General features: G+C 46.4%; 1 protein-coding gene across 3 annotated transcripts in view; it reads left to right on the top strand.

Moving 5' to 3' along the window:
• SAPCD1 (suppressor APC domain containing 1) overlaps positions 1–22,348 on the top strand; it is a 34,734-nt gene that overhangs the window by 5,586 nt on the left and 6,800 nt on the right. The gene's annotated exons all lie outside the window — the stretch shown is intronic.

The following is a 22,348-nucleotide window of genomic DNA, read 5'->3' as shown; positions in this document are numbered from 1 at the left end:
TTTAACCCCTTCCCACTACGATCTTATGGACATTAGATGGGGGGGGGGGCACACTCTAGCAGGGCGAGACCACTAACAAGGTATACCTGACACTTAATTTTTCCTTATAGGTAAACAGTCACTTTAAAGATACTGCAGCCGTAGGTCTTTGCTGCATGCTGTGCAAAAATGGGTGGCTTCCTAGCATGCAGCGGGTTCGCTGTATTCGGTAGAATCAGCCGTACTGTACAGTAGTCATTACATTATGATGTGGCTTTAGTAAATACGAGAACCTAAGAGACAAAACGAGGGATGCGAGGACTTCTCCTCTTCTCCAGCCTCGGCACAGCATGCAGCATGGACCTGTAAAAGGAAGCAGGATTCTCTGAGGTCTATGTAACTCTGGTCTGATTTTGTTATTGAGGGTGCACTTTAATAACACTTTAGTCCATGAAGATACTACGCATAGCCCCTTGTGATTGAGTTGATGATGGGGAGTGTAGTACTGTCTGGCAGTATCACACGTGATAATCTTAGATACAACAGACCTACAACGTTTGCTTCTACTTGTCTTGGAGCTCAGTCCTTTCCGGTCTCTCGTTCTTGTGTCGACCACCTCTTCTCAGTCGGTCCCTCTCATCATGGAGGCCTAGGAGAGGCAGGAGAGGGTGGGTGACAGGGGCAGTGAGAGGGTAGACAGACGAGGGAGGGGTGGGAATGAGCGGTGACGAGGGAGTGTCAGCTCTGCTCGCATAACTTCTCCATTCACACGGGGCTGCCGCTTGGAGGCAACAGGCGGACAAGTCTGTGCGGCTCTGCCGAGGAAGGGGGTCGCTTAGGGAGACGACATCAAAGATTAAAGAGGGCGATGAAGGCATAGGGCAGGTGCAATCACACCGGTAATTTTAGGAGTCAGTAAATTACAGGGGGGGGCGGCCTGTGAAGGGGGGAAGAAAGGCACAGAAAGAAGTGAAGGGGGGGAGAGAAGTCCCAGTCACATGAAGTCGTGGATCCAAAGAGCCTCATAAATACAGGGAGGTGGGGGCTGGGCGGCACGTACAGGTATATACACCGACACGCCTAGAGCTCCTGAGGGAGTACATGCTCACACCCTCTGTTATACAGCTGCCTGCACAGTATACCGTCATCTGGTGACACACACGTATGCAGCCTGTATATAGACCTGGACCTGTACACACAGTGCGGCAGATACACACTCATCAGATGTCGTATTACATGTGATCTTTCCTAAGGACACACATTTTGTATGGCTGTACACGCTGCTTACACCATCCTCATCCTCCCCCTGCACAACAGCCGAGAGGCCCTGACCTTCTACCTGTGGGTGAGTGTCCGCGAAAGTACACGGGGCTATGGGGTGTGGGAAGTATCTGTCTAATATCTAATATATATCCAATTATCTATCTATCTAATATCTAATTATCTATCTAATATCTATCTATCTACAGTATCTATCTATCTATCTATCTACAGTATCTATCTATCTATCTACAGTATATCTATCTATCTATCTATCTATCTATCTATCTATCTACAGTATATCTATCTATCTATCTATCTACAGTATATCTATATCTATCTATCTATCTATAGTATCTATCTATCTATCTATCTCTCTCTCTCTCTATCATCTATTTCATATCTATCTATCTATCTATCTATCTATCTATCTATCTATCTACAGTATATCTATATCTATCTATCTATCTATCTATCTATCTATCTATCTATCCATCCATCCATATCTCCTCCTGTTCTGTCACACTTTATCTTCCTGTCTGTCCGCTCCCTGCTGACACACACGCTGTAAATCAGTTAATCCGATGGGGGTTGTAATAGCCCAGTATGTGGTAGATTCGGTGCTGCCTGTGAATGCTCCGCAGTTATCATTGTGTTTTTGCCTCCTTTTCTTGCTCGGTGTTGTCACTCCAGCAGTTGCCTCCCTCTTTCGGGTCTGACACCCTATAAACCGTCATATTTTTCTTTTACCAGTGACAACACCGTACATGTTTATTGCCCTGATGCCGTGTGAGTGTCCGCAGCCCTGCACATTACCGGTGACTGTACTTTATGGACGCTATGATCTGAGCCGTGAGTCATACGTGCTCCACAACATACATAGACATTATGTAATTCAGTCGGGATCAAGCCCCAAAGTGGAGCGTGTATCCTCCAGTTCAATCCATATGAAAACAGCGCCGCCCTATCTACTGCAACTAGAAGTTAAAAATTCAGAAACTGACTGAAAGGGGTATTTTAGCTACAACAGGTTATCCCCTATCTACAGGTACCCCCACCGATCATGAAAATGGGGGCCCCTGCCCGTACCCTGTGGAGGCCCCCGTTCTAGTGATCAATAGGATAGAGTATAACTTGTTATAAGCAGAATACCCCTTTAAGGACCCATCTTCTATTACTGGACTGTACTGTTAAATCGTCTTCAGGGATACTGTGCTGCTGAGGCAGTGTATCTAAGCCCGTCATGTGTGATACTGCCTCAGAGGAGCTCACAAAACTACTCTCCCCATTGGAAACTTCATTTGTTTTTATTTTGTTTATAACCTTTTCTTGCAATTTTCAGGGATTAGTGACAATAGTAAAGAAAACGCTCCCCAACCTGTGGCTCATAAAACTACAACTCCCAGCAGGTTTGACAACCCTAGGAGAGAGCCACAGGTTGGAACTCTCTGCAGAGAACAATCCATGGTAATGGTGGCACAAGTCCAATGTCTCCATGTGAGGGACCTCAGGTCATGATGGTCACTAGCAATTTATTCTTGTTTTTGCAATCTGCGGCCATATCAGCGGAATCATCGCATGGGTAAAGGGAGCCGTGTGTCTTCTAGGTGTAGGCAAGGAAGTCACTCAGTTACAATTCCCTAATCCAGAGGTGACGGGTTCTTCTGTAGGAAGCCTTCTCTGGTAATCGTTAGGATAATGTAAGTTTTACTAGTAGTAACCAGCACGGTGACAGCCATCATCTCAGAGGCCTCCACCAATACTTACCATATGAATCATTTTGTAGGGATGAGAACAATTCATCAACAGAACAAGAATAATTACAGAATTTCTATAAGACGTTTACGAGAAAATAACCACTGAGGGGCTGACACTTCTCATGAGGGTCCTACATTCCTCAGTTCTGTGATAGTTTACTTATGTGACCCGCCTGATACATTCCTGTCATTGCTGGTTAGAATACATCTATCTATCTATCTATCTATCTATCAATTATCTATCTATCACATTTCGGTATGTTGGGGCCTTGTGCTAAACTAAAAATACCCTATAATGAGAATGTGAAAAACAAAATGTTTGAACATTTTTTGCTAATTTATTGATTGTATTATTTAAGGAATATCTAAAATCTTGCATTAACATAAGTATTCGGGCCTTTGTTTCAGAGGCCTTCACCAATACTTATCATAGAGGACCCTAATCATTTTATAGGGATGGGAACAATTCATTAACAGAATGGGGAATAATTACAGAATTTCTATAAGAAGCTTCCGACAAAATAACCACAGAGGAGCTGACACTTCTCATGAAGATCCCACATCCCTTAGTTCTGTGATACTTTACTTATGTGATCCACCTGATACGTTCCTACTGTCATTGCTGGTTAAAATATACATTGTTATTCTATCTATCTATACCTATCATCTATTTATCTATCTATCTATCTATCTATACCTATCATCTATTTATCATAAATTTTGCACTCAGGACTTTTAGTTGAAGCCCCTTTGGCAGCGATCAACCTCCAGTCTTCTTGGGGATGATGCCACAAGGTTTGGTCACCTGGATTTGGGAAATTTCTGCCGTTCTTCTCTGCAGATCCTCTCAAGCTCTGTCAGGTTGGATGGGGACTGTTGGTGGAAAGCCATTTTCAGGTCTCTCCAGAGATGTTTGATTGGGTTCAAGGGCTCTGGCTGGCTGACTTTCCCAAAGTTGTTCCTTAGTCACTCCTATGTTGTCTTGGCTGTGCTTGTCTTAGGTCCAGGGTACTCATGATCAGGTTTTTATTAAGAATATCTCTGTACTTTGCTCCATTCAGCTTTCCCTCAACTCTGACCAGTCTCCCTGTCCCAGCAGCTGAGAAACACTGTAGGGATGGTAATAGGCAGGTGATGAGCAGTGCCTGGTTTCCTCCAGACATTACACTTAAAATTGAGGCCAAAAAGTTCAATCTTGATTTGATCATACCAGAGAACCTTCCTTCTCACAGTCTGAGAGCCTTTTAGGTTCTTTTTTGAAAACTTTCATAGGTCTTTTACTGAGAAGAGACTTCTTTCTGGCCACCACGCCATAAAGCTCAGATGGAGTGCTGCAGTGATGATTGATCTTTCTGAAGTTTCTCCCATCTGTACATAGGTTCTTTAGCTCTCAGACAGAGTGACCATTGGGTTCGTGGTCACCTCTCTTTCACCTCTCTTGCTAAGGCCCTTCAACCCTTATTACTTAGTTTGGTAGGGCAGCTAGCTCTAGGAGGAGTTCTGGTTGTTCCAAACTTCTTACATTTAAGAATTATGAAGGCACCTAGAGGCTCTGTCTACTCACCCTTTATCCCGCCCAGGTCCCCTGTTCTGCCCGCCCAGCTCCTCTTGATTGATGGCACGGCCCACCGCATCGATGACGAAATCCCGCGCCTGCGCAGTTCACTTCTGTTCCAGCGCAGGCGCAGTAAGTGAATGATGCGCTCCTGGTGCCGGATTCCTACGTCACAGTGAGGAAGCCGGCATCAGGAGAGCGGCCTTCACTCACTGCGCCTGCGCTGAAGACAGAAGTGAGCGGCACAGGCGCGGGATTTCGTCAACGATGCGGTGGACCGTGCCATCAATCAAGAGGATCGGGGCGGGCAGAACAGGGGACCTGGGCGGGATAAAGGGTGAGTAGACGGAGCCTCTAGGTGCTGATTTGACGCCCACATAGCACCTAGAGGCTCATTAGCATATTATAAAAGTGCTTTTTTTACAAAAACGGCTGCAGGGACAAATGTTAGAAACATACTGTTATGTAGTGCTGACATGGGCGCATCGCTAATGTCAGTCAGCTACATAACAGTATTTCTGGTAGCCCTTTAATAGATCTGCGCCTCCACACAATCCTGTCTCTGAGTTCTACAGGCAGTTCTTTCCGTGTCATGCCTCGGCTTTTCTCTGACATGCATTGTCAGCTCTGAGACCTTATATAGACAGGGCTGGGTCTTTCCAAATCATGTCCAGTCAACTGAATTTAACTTAGGTGGACTCTAATCAACGTGTAGAAACATCTCAAAGATGATCAAGAGAAATGGGAGTCCCAAGCTTATTTGTCAAGTGACATAGCAAAGGGTCTGAATACTTATGTCCACGTTACTTATTCTTATTTTTTTTTATTAAATACATAAACATTGCTAAAATTCTGTGTTCATTTTTTATTAAGGGGAATTGTGTGCAGATTGATGGGAGAACTAGATCTTTTTTTGTTTTAGCACAAGGCTGCAACATAAAATATGAAATGGTCTGAGATTCTGAATGCACTGTATCTATGTATGTATCCATGTATCTATCTATCTATCGTGGGGGTTCGCTCTGGTAGACAGGATTTGCAGACGCAGTATAGAGGCAACAACATGTTCTTTGGATCAAACAGTTCAGTGTTTTATTCACACTTTAGGCAAGTGACAAAACAAGCAGTCATAATCAAACAAAAAAGTCACCTTGCGGTGTTTGTGGTAATTCACACCATGCAGCAATTCTGCCTCAGAGTCCTTGCTGATAGCAGCACCAGCCTGTATTCACGCCAAACAGTTAGCAGGCCTTCATCCTGACACAAGGCTCACAGATCCCAACACAGAGACCTGGGTTCTGAGCCCAGCTGCCTATTTAAGGACAGCCAGGTGCTGCCAAAACCCGGAGAGGCACTTAAAATCTGGTCCGGTATTTGCCATCAAATCAGCCCAGCAGCACATGCTGGGAGGAAAATACCTGTTTTACCAGACAAAACCTCTCACTGTGTCACACGATCTATAGACTGGAATTATAGCTCTAAGTTGTCACAAAACTTCACATTTTAGGCCATCCCCCATTTCCCACTAAGGCATGCCCCTTGTCAAGCTAGTTAAAAATTTTCTTGAAACTAAATACAAACCGGATTCCAAAAAAGTTGGGACACTATACAAATCGTGAATAAATACTGAATGCAATGATGTGGAGGTGCCAACTATTAATATTTTATTCAGAATAGAACATAAATCACGGAACAAAAGTTTAAACTGAGAAAATGTACCATTTTAAGGGAAAAATATGTTGAATCAGAGTTTCATGGTGTCAACAAATCCCCAAAAAGTTGGGACAAGGCCATTTTCACCACTGTGTGGCATCTCCCCTTCTTCTTACAACACTCAACAGACGTCTGGGGACCGAGGAGACCAGTTTCTCAAGTTTAGAAATAGGAATGCTCTCCCATTCTTGTCTAATACAGGCCTCTAACTGTTCAATCGTCTTGGGCCTTCTTTGTTGCACCTTCCTCTTTATGATGCGCCAAATGTTCTCTATAGGTGAAAGATCTGGACTGCAGACTGGCCATTTCAGTACCCGGATCCTTCTCTTACGCAGCCATGATGTTGTGATTGATGCAGAATGTGGTCTGGCATTATCTTGTTGAAAAATGCAGGGTCTTCCCTGAAGGAGATGACGTCTGGATGGGAGCAGATGTTGTTCTAGAACCTGAATATATTTTTCTGCATTGATGGTGCCTTTCCAGACATGCAAGCTGCCCATGCCACACACACTCATGCAACCCCATACCATCAGAGATGCAGGCTTCTGAACTGAGCGTTGATAACAACTTGGGTTGTCCTTGTCCTCTTTGGTCCGGATGACATGGCGTCCCAGATTTCCAAAAATAACTTTGAATCGTGACTCGTCTGACCACAGAACAGTCTTCCATTTTGCCACACACCATTTTAAATGATCCCTGGCCCAGTGAAAACGCCTGAGCTTGTGGATCTTGCTTAGAAATGGCTTCTTCTTTGCACTGTAGAGTTTCAGCTGGCAACGGCGGATGGCACGGTGGATTGTGTTCACTGACAATGGTTTCTGGAAGTATTCCTGAGCCCATTCTGGGATTTCCTTTACAGTAGCATTCCTGTTTGTGGTGCAGTGTCGTTTAAGGGCCCGGAGATCACGGACATCCAGTATGGTTTTACGGCCTTGACCCTTATGCACAGAGATGTTCCAGATTCTCTGAATCTTCGGATGATGTTATGCACAGTTGATGATGATAGATGCAAAGTCTTTGCAATTTTTCGCTGGGTAACACCTTTCTGATATTGCTCCACTATCTTTCTGCGCAACATTGTGGGAATTGGTGCTCCTCTACCCATCTTGGCCTCTGAGAGACACTGCCACTCTGAGAAGCTCTTTTTATACCCAATCATGTTGCCAATTGACCTAATTAGTGTTAATTGGTCTTCCAGCTCTTCGTTATGCTCAAATTTACTTTTTCCAGCCTCTTATTGCTACTTGTCCCAACTTTTTGGGGATTTGTTGACACCGTGAAAATTTGAATCAACGTATTTTTCCTTTAAAATGATACATTTACTCGGATTAAACGTTTGATCTGTCATCTACGTTCTATTACAAATAAAATATTGACATTTGCCATCTCCACATTATTGCATTCAGTTTTTATTCACGATTTGTTTAGTGTCCCAACTTTTTTGGAATCCGGTTTGTACACCAAAAATGCACCAAGTGGCACTAACTTGTGCCAAGTTGTGATTTTGGTGAGTTAACGACAAGGTCTAGGTGCACCCACATTGGAAAATCTGGGCCAATCATTTTATTGACCTTCATAATGTTATTCCAAATTCCTGCATACATCCCTGTATCACAGGGAGTGCGGAACACACCACTATGACATGATTAAAAGTTCAAATTTTATTAATATATCAATAATTTATAAACATGATCGACAGCATGTATAAAAATAAAAAAAGCAGGGACTAAACACAGTGTACACCGCCCTACTATCAGCCCAATCCCAATAAAGGTAGTAAATGTGTCTCTGATGATGAATACAAGATGGAATGAATGACCTATTCAAGGTGATCAATCAGAGCAATGTAAGATAGGTGCAAGATACCAAATATGAAGATGCCCACCATGAATGATGGCAACACTACTGAGACCCAGAACAATCAAGTCATACAGCCTAGAGGGGCTCTGAATAGGGAGGCAACAGTGATAATGCTCCACAAGAATGCCTTCATTAGTAATACTTCTCCCTACAGTGCCCCAAACCGTGATAATGCTCTCCAAGAGTGCCTCCATTATTAGAAGAGCCCTCCAGTATTAATAATACCCTCACAGAGCCCCCAGTAGAAATAAGGCCCCCTATAGTCCCCCCCAGTGGTAATAAAGCTCTCTACAGACCCCTCAGTAGTAATAAGGCCCCCATAGTGCTCTTAGTAGAAATAAGGTGGATCTATAAGTCCCTCCTATAGAGCCCCCAGTAGTAGTAAGAACGCCTAATGTCCCCTGGATTTAAATCGCCCCCTACTGTTATAATGCTCACCCTGAAGTGCCCCAGTATTTATAAAGCCCCCTGTAGTTATATTTCTCAGTTAAGTGTCCTCAGAAATTATAATTCCTCAGCACCTCCGCCATACAGTTCCATGTAAATAACACTATTTCCCTCCCTCCGCCATAGAGTCCCATATAAATACCATCACACCATCTCTCCGGTCCCCTCCAATATACAGTCCCATGTAAATCACATCCCTCTCTATCTACAGACCCCTCTAAAATACAGTCCCATGTAAATAACATCACACAATCTCTCCTGCCCCTTCCAATATACAGTCCCATGTAAATAACATCACCCCCCCCTAGCCACCTTGAACATAGAGTCCCATGTAAATAACATCACCTCCTCAATATTCAGTCCCATATAAATAACATCACTCCCTCCCCCAGACACCTTCCATATACAGTCCCATGTAAATAAAATCACCCCTTAACATTTAATCCCAAGTAAATAATATCACTCCCTCCCACAGCTGCCTTCAACATACAGTCCCATGCAAATAACATCACCCTACCCCAGCCAATTCCAAATTTCAGTCCCATGTAATTAACATCACTCAATCTCACTGTCCGATGTAAATAACTTCCCTCCCTTCAGCCCTAACATACAGTCCCAGTTAAATAACTATAACTCCCAACATTGCTCTGCCTCTCACACTGAGTAATCTACCCCTTCACTTACCTCTTTTCATGTAGCAGACCTCACCTCAGCCTCTTCCCAGGACTTCTCTTCAATGCTGAGCCATCCTCTCCTGCACTGGTCACATGATGGTGACATCATCCCAGGTCCTTTTCAGCTACTGCATTTAGAACTGATCACATGACCTGTGATGTCATCACAGGTCCTTCAGCTCTTGCAGTGCATTAGATTCAATTGTATTGCTGTCCTGAGGACGGCAATACAGTTATATCTAACAGGCAGGTAGGACATTCGGGGCCTGGGACAAAACATCAGGGGCCCAGGCCCTGAATGTTTTGACCTAGCAATGCCCCTGCCTAGGAGAAAGTCAGAGTGTAGTTTGCTGTTGAATTCAGGCACCTTAAAGTAGGCTACCAGCGCTATGGCCTCTATCGATGCATCTGAGAAAACATGCACCTCTCTTCTGATGGCATCTGAGAGAAAGCATAGCAACATGAGATCTGAAGTTGTTCCAATATTTTCAAAGACTTCTTCCATTCCTCCAGCTTGTGTTGTTTCTCTGTCTACGTTCTCTGCTGTGAACTCTCTCAGCAACATCTTGCCATGAATTATATTTGGAGCTATAAACCCAAAAGGATCATACTGTAGATACTGTTCACAACAGACAAGACTTCTCACTTAGTGAAAGGATTATCACAGGTTGACACTTGGAATGTAATTGTGTCTTGCTTGGTGCCCCCCAGCAAACCTAGGCTAGGATGAATGGGAGGAGTATCAGAACCTAGATCAAGGTCCTCTAAGTTGGTAGCATGATTGACAGAAGGAAATGCATTCATTACCTCTGGACTGTTGGAAATAATCTTGTGGTGTCAGAGGTTTGCCACGGACAGCATTTCCAGTGTTCTGGTGAGAAGATCACATACTTCTTCACTGGTAGGTAAGGATTTAAGTCCATTGTCTACATAAAAATGCTCAACAAATTGACAAGAATCATATTTCTTCTTGCCTTCCTGGGCTGTCCTTCTCAATCCATTGGTTGCTATGGTAGGAGAGGAGAGGGGCTGTTGCCGAAGACATGTACCTTCATCCGGTAATCTGTGACCTCATTGTTGACATTGTTGTCTTTATGCCATGGGAACCTTAGATACGTCCTAAGAACGTCTTTCCTGATGATGAAGCAATGGAACATTGGAACATCATTATTCTCCTTCGTCTAGTGGAATGGGTTCTGCATGAACTCTGTCAAATATAGTCTGCATAAATTCCACAAAATATTCCTACATTTCTGATTTCCTCTTCAAAGTGCGTTTTGAAGAAGATAATCTAGCAACTGCTTGCTGTAGATATATTTTTGGCTAGTTTTGTTCCCAGAGAGTGGAAGGGTAATAGGGCCACCTATCTGTTGGAATTGTCTTGGGCAAATTCCTTTTCCATAATTATAAGAAATTCTTTATCCTTATTCGCAGGTGCCAATTTATTATCTTCACATATTGAACTAAAGAGACCCAAGGCTGCCATTCCAGGACAGGGAAGAATAAATGTTATCTTGAAGGTCATGACTTTGTTTACTGTCGATCAGCTTCTCTTTCACCCAGTAATGGTGTGGGCATGATTGAAAATATGTGCTGTAACTGTTTGGTAAGATGTGTCTTAAATAAAGACCTCTTACTAGGCTTCTTCATCTAGTCTACACAAAAGTTACCTATTATAACCCAGCTTAGGTTGTGGGGTTGGACAAACGGTGAATCATGAGTTCCCTGTGTTTTGCCAGGAGCTGATGGTTCAGTACTTTGTTAAGATGGGTGAAGTGCTTGCATGTGGTCATCACTTTCGCATTCTATGCATTTAAAAACAGTCTACAGTCTTTATCAAAATGTTCAGTAGAAGCAAAACATCTGCAACATAGCTCAACTTTCTTTAGAAGCCCTATGTGTTCTTTCTGAAGCCAATGCACTTCTTGAAGAGGAATGTGGCTTCTTAATATATTACGGTTTTCAATATTCTCTCCTTGATTGCTCTTGTCTGTGATTCCACAAATTAGAGAGTGGAGTTTCATACATAGGAGGAGGTGAAGCAGGACTGCTCACTGTAGGAGAACCTCAGGTCATTTTTGGACTGTGCAATGTTCCTTAGAAATTCTCAGAAGTAGGAAAATTTAGAAAAACAGACTTGATATTCCCTTTTGTATCTTGACTCAAGGCTAGTCCACTTTTCTTGATTACTGTATGGCAGCTTAGAAGCTTTTGGGTTTACCTTACAAGTGGTCAGGGGTGAGCCAATGCCCAGCGGGCCATTCAAGCCCTCCTAAGTCCATCGGGGATGTAACAATCTGACTCTCCCAACATTAACGATAGGAACATCAGGTACTTATGAGTCCCTCCGGATTTCAACTGTTTTACCATTATCTGGACAGTGATACCATTGAATACTGTGACCAGCACAGGACACCATGGCTTCCTGCCCTGTCTATTACCCTGCCTGTGACCTACATTACATATGGTATGCCATTTCGATGGACCAATTTAAATCTTTTTCCAGGACCACTTTAAGTTGCTACTCCACCCCTGCAAGCAGTGTCCAGGTAACTAACTGAGGACAGATGTGTAAGTGTCTGCCTTGGCCAGCTGGACCTCTAAGACTAGATCTCTGAACTGTTGGAATTTCTGATTGTCCTTGCTGGATATTTTTCGAAAGACCTTGAAGACGTTTAAACAGATGTTACGCTGAGCGCTCCGGGTCCCCTGCTGGCCGCGGAGCGCTCACAGCGTATGCCCCCAGGCAGCACTCCAGTGTCTCGGCATGTGCGTCCTCGCTCTCTAGGGCGCGCGTGCGCCGGGACTCTTAGATTCAAAGGGCCAGTGCACCAGTGATTGGTGCCTGGTCCAAAAGGGATATTAAGGGTTAAGGTTTGTGAGAGGCAGTGCTGACTTAATTAGGCTGAACCTGTGCACTGCCCATTTATACCTTCTCCTCCCACAGCTTCCTGCCGGATCTTTGTGCCTTGTGCCTCAGAGAAAGCATTCCCTGCTGTGTTACTTTGCCTTGCCTGTTGCCGAACCCGTTGCTACCGTCTACTCGCCTTTGAACCTTTGCCGCCTGCCCTGACCTCTGCTACGTCCGACTACGCTCTTGCCTCCTCCCTGTGTACCACGCCTTATCAGCTGCCAGAGAGGTCGAGTTGTTACTAGGGGATACGACCTGGTAGTTACCGCCGCAGCAAATCCATCCCGCTTTGCGGCGGGCTCTGGTGAAGACCAGTAACTGCTTAGAACCGGTCCTCTAGTACAACCCGCGCCATCGCCTCTCTGGTCCAGAGGATCCACTACCTGTCCTGCCGGTTCGTGACAGTAAGATCCGGCCATGGATCCCGCTGATGTTCCCCTGCCAAGCCTAGCGGACCTCACCACCGTTGTGGCCCAGCAGGGTCAACAGCTGGCCCAGTTGACCGCTATGTTGCAGCAGCTCCTGCCTTCTCAGCAACAGCCAGCACCTCCGCCTGCAGTTGCCACCGGTTCCAGAATCCGTTTGTCCCTACCAGACAAATATGACGGAGATCCTAAGCAGTGCCGTGGGTTCTTGTCGCAGTGCTCTCTCCACCTCGAGCTACTGTCCGACCAGTTTCCTTCTGAGCGAGCCAAGGTAGCCTTTATTCTCAGTTTACTGTCCGGGAAGGCCCTGGCCTGGGCTACACCACTATGGGACCGCGCAGATCCTGCCACCGCTTCCGTCCAGAGCTTCTGCCTAGAGTTCCGGAATGTTTTTGAGGAGCCTGCCCGGGTTACCTCCGCAGAGACTGCCTTACTAAATTTGACCCAAGGAGGTTCTTCCGTGGGTGACTATGCCATTCAGTTCCGCACCCTGGCCTCTGAGCTGAACTGGAACAATGAAGCCCTTTGCGCCACCTTCAAGAAGGGACTTAATAGTGAAGTAAAGGACGTTCTGGCTGCACGTGAGCTTCCTTCCACTCTTAGTGACCTCATCTTGCTGGCCACTAGGATAGACAAACGTTTCGCCGAAAGACAAGAGGAACTCCTCCTTGAAAAGGAAAAAGCTCGTCCTAGACGCTTTCCTCGTCTGGCTCCTGTTTTTCTGCGTCCACCTCAACCCGCTACTGGGCTTTCCGCCGTGGAAGCCATGCAGGTGGATCGGTCACGCCTGACTCCGCAAGAACGAAGCCGCCGCAGAAACGAGAACCTGTGTCTGTACTGTGCCAGTACCGAGCACTTCCTTAGAGATTGTCCTCTCCGTCCACCGCGTTCGGGAAACGCTCGCACCTAGTAAACGTGGGAGAGGCGTTGCTAGGTGTGGATTCTTCCTCTCCACGTCTCATCATACCCGTGCAGTTGATCATCTCTTCCAAGTCCTCTTTCTCCGCAGCCGCCTTCTTGGATTCCGGTTCAGCTGGCAACTTCATTCACGCCTCCTTGGTTGACAAGTACCGTATTCCAGTAATCCGTCTACCCAAGCCGTTTTTCATCTCTACTGTTAACGGTGAGAGACTCTCTGCCACCGTGCAGTTCCGTACCCAGCCTCTGCAGATGGACATCGGAATATTTCATACCGAGACTATAGAGTTCTTTGTCCTTCCCTTCTGTTCCTCCGAACTCCTCCTGGGTCTGCCGTGGCTTCAACGTCATAGTCCTATCCTGAATTGGTCCACCGGTGAGATCCTGCGTTGGGGTTCCTCCTGTTCGGACCGCTGTCTCAAGCCTGCTCTGGTCAAACAGAACCCGCAAGTTTCTCCGCCTTCTGGGCTGCCCAAGCCATACCATTCCTTCGCAGATGTCTTCTGCAAGAAACAAGCTGAGGTCCTTCCTCCTCACCGATCCTATGATTGCCCTATCGACCTGATACCCGGTTCTACTCCACCTCGGGGCAGAATTTATCCTCTCTCACCTCCTGAGACTCTTGCCATGTCCGACTATATAGGTGAGAACCTACAGAGAGGATTCATAAGAAAATCTTCTTCTCCTGCTGGGGCCGGTTTTTTCTTCGTGACAAAAAAAGACGGCTCCCTCCGCCCCTGCATTGACTACAGAGGTCTTAATAAAATTACCATCAAGAACCGTTACCCTCTGCCTCTAATCTCTGAACTATTTGATCGTCTCCGAGGGGCTAAGATCTTCACTAAATTGGACCTTCGAGGGGCCTATAATCTGATCCGTATCCGTGAGGGAGACGAATGGAAGACCGCCTTTAACACAAGGGACGGCCATTTTGAGTATTTGGTGATGCCCTTCGGCCTCTGCAACGCACCTGCTGTCTTTCAGGAATTCGTTAATGATATTTTCAGGGACTTACTTTACACCTGCGTGGTCGTATACCTGGATGATATCCTGATCTTTTCCTCCAATTTGGATCAACACAGGGTCCATGTGCAACAAGTTCTTACTCGTCTTAGGAGAAATCGCCTGTACGCTAAACTTGAAAAATGTCTTTTTGAACGGACCTCCCTGCCTTTCCTGGGATACATTATCTCTGCCCAAGGACTTCAAATGGACCCAGCCAAGCTCTCGGCGGTACTGGATTGGCCACGCCCCTCTGGTCTCCGAGCCATACAAAGATTTCTGGGCTTTGCGAATTACTACAGGCAATTCATCCCTCACTATTCCACTCTGGTAGCTCCTATCGTGGCCCTCACAAGAAAAGGAGCTAACCCCAAATCCTGGCCTTCCCAAGCCGAGGAAGCCTTCCAGTCCCTGAAATGCGCCTTTGCCTCTGCACCCGTTCTCTCTAGACCAGATTCCACCAAGCCTTTCTCTCTTGAAGTGGATGCCTCCTCGGTGGGAGCCGGAGCTGTCCTCACCCAGAAGTCTTCCCGGGGCAAGATTTCTACTTGTGGCTTCTTTTCCAAAACATTCTCTCCCGCAGAGAGAAATTACTCCATTGGGGACAGGGAACTGCTGGCTATTAAATTGGCACTGGAGGAATGGAGACATTTACTCGAGGGCGCCACACATCCTGTGTACATCTTCACGGACCACAAGAACCTGGCTTATCTCCAGTCTGCTCAGAGATTAAATCCCCGTCAGGCTCGTTGGTCTCTGTTCTTCGCCCGCTTTAATTTTGAGATCCATTTCCGTCCGGCTTGTAAGAACATTAGGGCAGATGCTCTGTCTCGCTCCTCTGATGTGGTGGGCAACGAGTTAACTCCTCGATATATTATCCCTCCAGAACGCCTTATAACAGTCGCTCCCGTGGACCTGCGCCTTCTTCCTCCTGGCAAATCCTACGTACCTCCACGTCAGCGGCTGCGAATTCTCAAGTGGGGCCACGCCTCCCCTTTTGCCGGTCATCCAGGGGTGCAAAAGTCTCTCCAACTAATCTCCCAAAGGTACTGGTGGTCTTCTCTAGAGAAAGATGTCTCGGACTTCGTCCAGGCCTGTATGATTTGCGCCCGGGATAAATCGCCTCGCCAGAAATCAGCGGGTCTCCTCTTGCCTCTACCCGTTCCTGAAGTTCCCTGGTCTCACATCGCCATGGACTTTATTACTGATCTTCCCTCCTCCCATGGCAAGTCCGTTATTTGGGTCGTGGTGGATCGCTTTTCCAAGATGGCTCACTTTGTACCCCTGCCCGGTCTACCCTCTGCACCCATGTTGGCCAAACAATTTTTTCAACACATCTTCCGTCTCCATGGCCTTCCCAAACATATTGTCTCGGATCGTGGGGTACAATTCGTCTCCAAATTCTGGAGGGCTCTATGTGCTCAGCTCGGGATCAAATTGGACTTTTCTTCTTCGTACCATCCTCAGTCTAACGGCCAAGTAGAACGGGTGAACCAAATTTTGGGTGACTATCTGCGTCACTTTGTATCCTCACGCCATGACGACTGGGCTGATCTACTTCCCTGGGCGGAGTTCTCCTACAACTACAAACAATCCTCTGCCTCTAACAAGTCTCCTTTCTTTGTAGTTTTTGGCCGTCATCCTCTTCCACCTCTGCCGCAGTCTCCCACTCCTTCTTCTGTACCTGCTGTTGACAGTCTTGTACAGGATTTTTCCTCCATCTGGCGAGAAACCCACGCTGCTCTCCTCAAGGCTTCCGCCCGTATGAAGGTTCAAGCTGACAAGAGACGCAGATCTCCTCCGGAATTTCGCCCGGGTGACAAGGTGTGGCTCTCCTCTAGGTACATCCGATTTAGGGTCCCAAGTTACAAGTTGGGCCCTCGTTTCTTGGGACCCTATAAAATCAAGAGTCGTATCAATCAAGTTTCTTATCAGCTCCATCTTCCTCCCTCCCTCCGAATCCATAACTCCTTCCATGTCTCCCTTCTTAAACCTGCTGTCTTTAACCGTTTTTCTCCCAAGCTTGTTTCTCCCACCCCTGTCGCCGGTACCTCCGATATATTCTCTGTCAAGGAGATCTTGGGGACCAAGATCTCCCGGGGAAAAAGATTTTTTTTGGTCGACTGGGAGGGCTGCGGTCCTGAGGAGAGGTCATGGGAGCCGGAGGAGAACATCCTGGACCGCAGTCTCATCCGCAAGTTCTTCGGTACCAAAAAGAGAGGGAGACCAAAGGGGGGGGGTACTGTTACGCTGAGCGCTCCGGGTCCCCTGCTGGCCGCGGAGCGCTCACAGCGTATGCCCCCAGGCAGCACTCCAGTGTCTCGGCATGTGCGTCCTCGCTCTCTAGGGCGCGCGTGCGCCGGGACTCTTAGATTCAAAGGGCCAGTGCACCAGTGATTGGTGCCTGGTCCAAAAGGGATATTAAGGGTTAAGGTTTGTGAGAGGCAGTGCTGACTTAATTAGGCTGCACCTGTGCACTGCCCATTTATACCTTCTCCTCCCACAGCTTCCTGCCGGATCTTTGTGCCTTGTGCCTCAGAGAAAGCATTCCCTGCTGTGTTACTTTGCCTTGCCTGTTGCCGAACCCGTTGCTACCGTCTACTCGCCTTTGAACCTTTGCCGCCTGCCCTGACCTCTGCTACGTCCGACTACGCTCTTGCCTCCTCCCTGTGTACCACGCCTTATCAGCTGCCAGAGAGGTCGAGTTGTTACTAGGGGATACGACCTGGTAGTTACCGCCGCAGCAAATCCATCCCGCTTTGCGGCGGGCTCTGGTGAAGACCAGTAACTGCTTAGAACCGGTCCTCTAGTACAACCCGCGCCATCGCCTCTCTGGTCCAGAGGATCCACTACCTGTCCTGCCGGTTCGTGACAACAGAGCATTCTCTGTGGCTTCAGGACTGCCATAGCTCCGTAGTAGTCTCTATCAAGCGGCAGTGAGTCCTTCTGCTGGATTATTGATATGTGCAGATCTGAGTACCTTGACATGTTCTGAGCACTGTGGGCCAAGCTGTCTGACTAGCAGGTCTTCTAGCTCTTCAGCAGCTGTAATGCAAAGATCACCAATATCTGTTCTGATTTCCAGCCACTGTAGTTCTCAGGCTGGTCATGAGGTAAGTTGTGAGATTGAGATGGACCATATACCTTGCAAATTCTAAAATGTCTGTCTTCTCTGACTTTAGGCAAAAATTGGAGGCTGTGTAGTGATTATGTTGTTTGCGGTAACCTGGTTGAGGAACATATGGAGCTATGTAGGCATTTGACCCAAGAGCTGGTTTAAAGTCCATAGGTCTAACCACATGTGGAACTGGACCGCTGCGGTTGCCAGGGGCTTGATGACTTGCTGGCATATTGGTTTTGACCCGATTGTCTGTGTATTTAGGTTGTGAGGCGTAGGGCCCTGGTGCACTGTGGTGCGTGAAGGAGGGTCAGAACACAGTATGGGTAATGTACTGACCTTGGATGCAGGGTGCTTAAGAAGGGCCTATGCCTTGTTGTTCTGGAGGACATTCACTATTTTGGTTTAGCATGTAGTCCTCTACTTCCACTTCACTTAATCGGATGCTATCCCTTTCACTCCTGCTTGCGGCTTGTTTTAAAACCTTTTTATCTTGCAATGGCTGCAGCATGCGCACATTGTTTCTTTTGAGTTTTTATCTCTGTCCTTTTGCGTGTCATTTCCACTTCCATCTAAACCTTCCTATGTGCTGCTTCTGCTTCCATCTTAGTTCCGATGTGTGCTTCTTCGGCTTCCATTGTGGGCCTTTTTTGCGCAAAGTCAGCCTACGTATATCCGAGTAGCCTCCACTTCCCATTGTGCCCTTTTAAGCTGCTTGCTGAAAATAGAATAATTATAAGATCATGATGTAGATGATCTTTTAGAATGCCTGGTGAATTTGGAAATTTTCAATTACGTTTTCTGCAATTGTATGCTTCTTGACACTATACTGGACTTAGTTTCATGTACTAAAATTGAATGTTTCGACATTCAGAATTTAGACATTGGATTATATGCAATTCTTCTACAGAATCTTGGGTATTGAGTTTTTTTTAGAATATTATTATGGTCATAGCTTTGAATTGAATAATGCTCTTCTGCTGTAGAAAGTAGTCCTAGAGCTCCCTCTGGTGGTGACTCATTATACGCAGACTGAGAGATGGTGGAAATGTGAGTAAGGAATTTTTGCTATAAACCAGAGACTTTGGAAGAAAGTTCATGTTTCATAGTCTTAAGATTTTCACTGACCTTTCATGTAAGGTGCTCTAGGCACCTTTCATTGGATTGCAGATTGAGATCCATTACCTTGTAGCTCTGCCTGTATATGCTGCGCAGAGTTGCCTTCAGCCATGGTGTCACACACACAGGATGTATAGGATGCTGGGGTAAGGCTGATAATTGCTTGTTGCAGTAAAGACACTGCTGTTGTCTATGGCTTATCTCTGCTGAGGTTGTAGACTGCTTTAGTGTATCCGTCTATTTCTTGAAACCAACTTTTTGCTATTTTGACTCAAAAACCATGCAGCATGTGTTGAGGTTCATAAGACAATATGGCTGTACTTGTCCAAGTTGAACAGTGCCCCACACTTCTGAGTCTTGTTAGACAGTACTTGTCAGGCGTCTCGTTCCTCACTGCATGGGGTGCCAGCCCTAAAGAGGGTAATAACATCAAGATGTGTTTGTGGGTTAAAGAACTTCAGAACCAGCTGTGGAGTGACATCACTTGGCACAAAGACATGACCGGAGGAAGATAATACTCAATCGCTTTTATTTTAGAATCTCCAGGTCTAATCACTGGAGCCAACTTTATCTCTACCATCTCCTTGGAAGAAAGGGAAAAAGACAGAGAGAATCTGCATGGCCAAGCGAAGAATCATTCAGCAAAGACCCTGATGCAGTGGAGGGAAAACACATTAAGACACCTGTCTCGGGTATATGAGAACACCCTTTTTCAACCATATGTAGGTGCTAGACAGAGCATAATGGTGGCCTTCTGCTATTACTTAGTCGAGTCGACAGCCTGAGACTTTAGCAAGAGAGTGAGCAATGAGAACCAGTTTCCAGCATTGCCATCTGCACAGTGTACAGATTATTTGTTGGATGTACTACAACTCCAATTCTGCATTCAGTAAAGAAGGTCTGTTTGTTAGTGCAGATTTGTTGACACTGGCAGACCTGTTCCATGTGCGCTTGGCAGCTGAAGGCATCTGTGTTGGTCCCAAGTTCGTATGTGCCCGCATTGCTGAGAAAAGCGATTTTTTAATGTATGCAAATGAGCCTCTAGGAATAATGACATTAACATTGCCTGGCCCTGTCAATCAAAGTGCAGAGGATGCGGCAGTTGCAGAGAGAGCAGAGCCTCTAGGTGCAACGGCAACACCCCTATTGCTCCTAGAAGCTAATTTGCATACATATGTTTTCTCAGCAATGCGGGCACATATGAACATGGGACCAACACAGATGTCTTCAGCTGCCAAACGCACATGTAACAGGTCAGCCAGTTTCATAGGTACAAAACTGCTGGCAGATGCCCTTTAAACCTGGCTTGGTTGCAGAGTCCTATAACTCCACACACTGGCCATAGCATCATGGTATGCGCTGCCTTTCACCTACATGGGCATTAACATCAAGGCCACCCCAAACCACCATCAGGCAGGGCGCCCCACAGCTGCAATAGGGATTGCTCCGAGGGAACACAGGGTGCCCCTCGTTCACTGTATTGGCCCCAGGGAGCGACAGCCTGAGAGAGTACACCATGACACATCATCCTCAAAGCTACTACCCCTCCCAGCCTCCGCTCCTCAGAGGCTCAGTGGACAGAGGACATGACAGGTCATCAATATGGAAATCATACAAAACCCCTTCTAGACCTCTCTACTGTATTGATTGACACAGCTGAAAATGGCGCATGCCAAGTGTTTGCCCACTTGCGCTGAGTAATCAGTTTTGCTCTGCACATGCGCCAGTTCCTAGTTTGCTTCTGGGACCGTCACATCCGCAGAGCTAAACTGATTACTCTGCACACACTGCACGGCGGTACCATGTATGGACCATGTGCAGCCTGTGGATGACCTTGTAAGTATCATCAACAACAATCAATTGACCGGAGTGGTCCTAGCAAAGATTGAGCAGGACAGGTGGACCATCCACATACGCTCAGTGGACACTGTAACCTGCATTTGCACAGGACACAGGAGCTTTTCTAAGTATATTATTTTTTTTTACAAGTTATGCAGTGCTACAGTTGCACTGTTGGGCCAAAGTTTAAAAAAGATCTTTGCAGGTCACGAATGGTGGTCAGAGTGGATTATGGGGTAAATTTTGCTGTCAGGTTCCCTTTAAATTACAACATTCTGTCTACCTGCAGTCACCACTAGAGGGAGCTTCTAGTTGTTTACTTTAATCCTTTAAAGGGGTATAACCATCTGGAACATTTACGGCATATCCTCAAGATATGCGGTGACTTTTAAGAGGGAAGGTCCCTGGAGAAAGAGGATACTGGCTAGCTTTACTGTGTACCTAGTAGTTAGCTCAGCCACTGATGCATCTATGATAACTAGGTACTTTGTTAAATAATCTATCCAGTTTTTCATGTGATCACATGGGCTGGTTGAGATCCTGCATGCTGCCTTTCTATCTGCAGTGCAATCAGCACACCATGCCATGTATCTATCTATTATGTATCGCTCTAATCTATCTCATATCTATCTGTCTATCATCTGTATTTCATCTTTAAGGCATTTGGTGCTACTTAGATTTTGATGGTCTTTATATTAGGTCAGTGGGGGTCCGACCCCTCCACTCCCACCTATCAGCTGCCGGCACCAGGAACTATATAGTAAACTAGCAGAAGGACCTGGCTTTGCATGTGTATATTTCATTTATTTCATTTAATGTTTGTGTGTGTCGTTAAAAGATATCGACAGTATCCACTGTAACAGTACCATCCACAGCGCCCTCCCCTTTAACAGTGACCTCCACAGCGGCCGCCCCTTTATTAGTGACCTCCACAGTACCCCGTCTCATTAAGGGCCTGGACGGACACAGGAATGTTCTTTTGAACAGCTCACTCTCGGACAGCAGCACTGTGCTGTCTGAGTGTGAGCTACAGGGAGAAAGTCACCCTCCCTCTCTCCCCTGCAGCTGACAGATGTTGATTTTTACCTTCATTTTTTTATTCCCTGTCTGCTGCAGAGTGAGAGGGGGAGTGGCCTAACTTGATCGGGGGCGTGGCTTTTTAAGCCCGTCTTTTGAGGGAGGCCTGAATGGCCACCTTACCTGCACCTGAACTGTGACCTCCACATGCAATGGGCGGCCTCCCCCCAGGGCCCTCTATATCACGTCCCAGGTTTGGTAGGACATGCCGAGTGGTATAGTGCGGCCTAAAATGTCTCTTTGTGTGCCACGGTGCTCCTACCTGGATACCGCTGTACCCCAGACTTTGGCTCCGAAGCAATAAATAGGGGGAATAATTGAGGGATAAAAGAATAACTTGAGTCCAGACCTTGAGATGAAGTTCAATGGCAGCTTTACTTTGTATAAACGTTCTCCAGAAAGGTTTACAGGCTTTGTCTTGGTTCCAGCAGGCTTTAGCATGAAATTGGCAGGCAAACTCAACTCTGCTATATCTGTTTCTCTCTGACTCTGCTGTACTGACAGGCTGGCTGTATAACTCAGCTTCTTCTGTATGCTGCACTTCACTTTGTAGTCTGACTCTAGGTTATGCCAGGGAACTTTCCTCCTGGCTCCTGAGGCTTCAAGCTTTGGGTTCCATGGCCAGCAGAGCTTAGGGTTCTCTGGCTGGCATGGGCATGTCCAGCAGAGACGTGCCCCATGAACTAGACTGAAG

Source organism: Bufo gargarizans, chromosome 9, assembly GCF_014858855.1.
Source record: "Bufo gargarizans isolate SCDJY-AF-19 chromosome 9, ASM1485885v1, whole genome shotgun sequence".
NCBI classification, from domain to species: domain Eukaryota; kingdom Metazoa; phylum Chordata; class Amphibia; order Anura; family Bufonidae; genus Bufo; species Bufo gargarizans.
Note: the sequence above shows the minus strand (reverse complement) of the source record. Positions and strands in the feature narration are given on the sequence as shown.